The sequence below is a fragment of the Anolis sagrei genome, chromosome 8 (genome assembly GCF_037176765.1).
Source record: "Anolis sagrei isolate rAnoSag1 chromosome 8, rAnoSag1.mat, whole genome shotgun sequence".
NCBI lineage: Eukaryota > Metazoa > Chordata > Lepidosauria > Squamata > Dactyloidae > Anolis > Anolis sagrei.
Window position 1 is genome coordinate 1813274 of NC_090028.1, and position 4673 is coordinate 1817946.

Consider the following 4673-nt stretch of genomic DNA (forward strand, 5'->3'; position numbering starts at 1 on the left):
GAAGAACTTCCTGACTGTGAGAGCCATTCAGCAGTGGAACTCTCTGCCCCGGAGTGTGGTGGAAGCTTTTAAACAGAGGCTGGGTGGCCATCTGTCAGGGGTGCTTTGAATGCAATATTCCTGCTTCTTGGCAGAATGGGGTTGGACTGGAGGATGGCCCAGGAGATGTCTCTTCCAACTCTTTGATTCTAGGATTCTATGATTAGCAACTGAACACACTGGAGGGGTTGAGGGGACTGACTCAACAGGATGGAAGTTGTAGTTCACCCTGCATCAAGGCAGAGCACTCTGGCCCTGAAGAAGAGAAGGCTGAGAGGGGATATGATGAGAGCCATGGATAAATATGTGAGAGGAAGCCACAGGGAGGAGGAGGAGGGAGCAAGCTTCCTTTCTGCTTCCCTGGAGTGAGACTAGGACACAAAGGAACAATGGCTTCAAACTACAAGAGAGGAGATTCCACCTGAACATGAGGAAGAACTTCCTGACTGTGAGAGCCGTTCAGCAGTGGAACTCTCTGCCCTGGAGGGAGTGTGGTGGAGGCTCCTTCCTTCTTTGGAAGCTTTGAAGCAGAGGCTGGATGGCCATCTGTCAGGGGTGCTTTGAATGCACTATTCCTGCTTCTTGGCAGAATGGGATTGGACTGGAGGATGGCCCAGGAGATGTCTCTTCCAACTCTTTGATTCTAGGATTCTATGATTAGCAACTGAACACACTGGAGGGGTTGAGGGGACTGACTCAACAGGATGGAAGTTGTAGTTCACCCTGCATCAAGGCAGAGCACTCTGGCCCTGAAGAAGAGAAGGCTGAGAGGGGATATGATGAGAGCCATGGATAAATATGTGAGAGGAAGCCACAGGGAGGAGGAGGAGGGAGCAAGCTTCCTTTCTGCTTCCCTGGAGTGAGACTAGGACACAAAGGAACAATGGCTTCAAACTACAAGAGAGGAGATTCCACCTGAACATGAGGAAGAACTTCCTGACTGTGAGAGCCGTTCAGCAGTGGAACTCTCTGCCCTGGAGGGAGTGTGGTGGAGGCTCCTTCCTTCTTTGGAAGCTTTGAAGCAGAGGCTGGATGGCCATCTGTCAGGGGTGCTTTGAATGCACTATTCCTGCTTCTTGGCAGAATGGGATTGGACTGGAGGATGGCCCAGGAGATGTCTCTTCCAACTCTTTGATTCTAGGATTCTATGATTAGCAACTGAACACACTGGAGGGGTTGAGGGGACTGACTCAACAGGATGGAAGTTGTAGTTCACCCTGCATCAAGGCAGAGCACTCTGGCCCTGAAGAAGAGAAGGCTGAGAGGGGATATGATGAGAGCCATGGATAAATATGTGAGAGGAAGCCACAGGGAGGAGGAGGAGGGAGCAAGCTTCCTTTCTGCTTCCCTGGAGTGAGACTAGGACACAAAGGAACAATGGCTTCAAACTACAAGAGAGGAGATTCCACCTGAACATGAGGAAGAACTTCCTGACTGTGAGAGCCGTTCAGCAGTGGAACTCTCTGCCCTGGAGGGAGTGTGGTGGAGGCTCCTTCCTTCTTTGGAAGCTTTGAAGCAGAGGCTGGATGGCCATCTGTCAGGGGTGCTTTGAATGCACTATTCCTGCTTCTTGGCAGAATGGGATTGGACTGGAGGATGGCCCAGGAGATGTCTCTTCCAACTCTTTGATTCTAGGATTCTATGATTAGCAACTGAACACACTGGAGGGGTTGAGGGGACTGACTCAACAGGATGGAAGTTGTAGTTCACCCTGCATCAAGGCAGAGCACTCTGGCCCTGAAGAAGAGAAGGCTGAGAGGGGATATGATGAGAGCCATGGATAAATATGTGAGAGGAAGCCACAGGGAGGAGGAGGAGGGAGCAAGCTTCCTTTCTGCTTCCCTGGAGTGAGACTAGGACACAAAGGAACAATGGCTTCAAACTACAAGAGAGGAGATTCCACCTGAACATGAGGAAGAACTTCCTGACTGTGAGAGCCGTTCAGCAGTGGAACTCTCTGCCCTGGAGGGAGTGTGGTGGAGGCTCCTTCCTTCTTTGGAAGCTTTGAAGCAGAGGCTGGATGGCCATCTGTCAGGGGTGCTTTGAATGCACTATTCCTGCTTCTTGGCAGAATGGGATTGGACTGGAGGATGGCCCAGGAGATGTCTCTTCCAACTCTTTGATTCTAGGATTCTATGATTAGCAACTGAACACACTGGAGGGGTTGAGGGGACTGACTCAACAGGATGGAAGTTGTAGTTCACCCTGCATCAAGGCAGAGCACTCTGGCCCTGAAGAAGAGAAGGCTGAGAGGGGATATGATGAGAGCCATGGATAAATATGTGAGAGGAAGCCACAGGGAGGAGGAGGAGGGAGCAAGCTTCCTTTCTGCTTCCCTGGAGTGAGACTAGGACACAAAGGAACAATGGCTTCAAACTACAAGAGAGGAGATTCCACCTGAACATGAGGAAGAACTTCCTGACTGTGAGAGCCGTTCAGCAGTGGAACTCTCTGCCCTGGAGGGAGTGTGGTGGAGGCTCCTTCCTTCTTTGGAAGCTTTGAAGCAGAGGCTGGATGGCCATCTGTCAGGGGTGCTTTGAATGCACTATTCCTGCTTCTTGGCAGAATGGGATTGGACTGGAGGATGGCCCAGGAGATGTCTCTTCCAACTCTTTGATTCTAGGATTCTATGATTAGCAACTGAACACACTGGAGGGGTTGAGGGGACTGACTCAACAGGATGGAAGTTGTAGTTCACCCTGCATCAAGGCAGAGCACTCTGGCCCTGAAGAAGAGAAGGCTGAGAGGGGATATGATGAGAGCCATGGATAAATATGTGAGAGGAAGCCACAGGGAGGAGGAGGAGGGAGCAAGCTTCCTTTCTGCTTCCCTGGAGTGAGACTAGGACACAAAGGAACAATGGCTTCAAACTACAAGAGAGGAGATTCCACCTGAACATGAGGAAGAACTTCCTGACTGTGAGAGCCGTTCAGCAGTGGAACTCTCTGCCCTGGAGGGAGTGTGGTGGAGGCTCCTTCCTTCTTTGGAAGCTTTGAAGCAGAGGCTGGATGGCCATCTGTCAGGGGTGCTTTGAATGCACTATTCCTGCTTCTTGGCAGAATGGGATTGGACTGGAGGATGGCCCAGGAGATGTCTCTTCCAACTCTTTGATTCTAGGATTCTATGATTAGCAACTGAACACACTGGAGGGGTTGAGGGGACTGACTCAACAGGATGGAAGTTGTAGTTCACCCTGCATCAAGGCAGAGCACTCTGGCCCTGAAGAAGAGAAGGCTGAGAGGGGATATGATGAGAGCCATGGATAAATATGTGAGAGGAAGCCACAGGGAGGAGGAGGAGGGAGCAAGCTTCCTTTCTGCTTCCCTGGAGTGAGACTAGGACACAAAGGAACAATGGCTTCAAACTACAAGAGAGGAGATTCCACCTGAACATGAGGAAGAACTTCCTGACTGTGAGAGCCGTTCAGCAGTGGAACTCTCTGCCCTGGAGGGAGTGTGGTGGAGGCTCCTTCCTTCTTTGGAAGCTTTGAAGCAGAGGCTGGATGGCCATCTGTCAGGGGTGCTTTGAATGCACTATTCCTGCTTCTTGGCAGAATGGGGTTGGACTGGAGGATGGCCCAGGAGATGTCTCTTCCAACTCTTTGATTCTAGGATTCTATGATTAGCAACTGAACACACTGGAGGGGTTGAGGGGACTGACTCAACAGGATGGAAGTTGTAGTTCACCCTGCATCAAGGCAGAGCACTCTGGCCCTGAAGAAGAGAAGGCTGAGAGGGGATATGATGAGAGCCATGGATAAATATGTGAGAGGAAGCCACAGGGAGGAGGAGGAGGGAGCAAGCTTCCTTTCTGCTTCCCTGGAGTGAGACTAGGACACAAAGGAACAATGGCTTCAAACTACAAGAGAGGAGATTCCACCTGAACATGAGGAAGAACTTCCTGACTGTGAGAGCCGTTCAGCAGTGGAACTCTCTGCCCTGGAGGGAGTGTGGTGGAGGCTCCTTCCTTCTTTGGAAGCTTTGAAGCAGAGGCTGGATGGCCATCTGTCGGGGGTGATTTGAATGCAATATTCCTGCTTCTTGGCAGAATGGGGCTGGACTGGAGGATGGCCCAGGAGATGTCTCTTCCAACTCTTGGATTCTAGGATTCTATGCACCTCTACCACAGCCTGGGAGGTGCAGTTTTCCAAGGCCTTTCGCCTCCTCTACCAAACTACAGCTCCAAGGATTCCACAGCAATGAGCTGCAAAAGTTCGAGTGGGGCTGAGCCAGCATCGCTGCTTATCAGAGAGCCATGGGACCGCGGCGAACTACAGATCCCAGCGTCCCTCTCTCTCTCTCCCTCCCTCTCTCTCTCCAGAGACAGAAGGAGGCTCGAAGGCTCTTCCTCGGAGCGGAAACCGGGAAGGAAGGAAGGAAGGAAGGAAGGAAGGAAGGAAGGAAGGAAGGAAGGAAGGAAGGGAGGGAGGGAGGGAGGGAGGGAGGGAGGGAGGGAACAGGCCCAGGAGGGAAGGCTGCCTGTCTGCGCCTGCGCGGAACGGAGTCCCCGAGGGAGGGAGGGAGGGGAGAGGCCGACAGGGGGCGCCCCCTTCCGAGATGCAAATGAGTCCCGCCAGAGGGCGGCCAATCAGGGGCGCGGGGAGGGTGACGTCACTGCAGGCCCCGCCCCCTCCC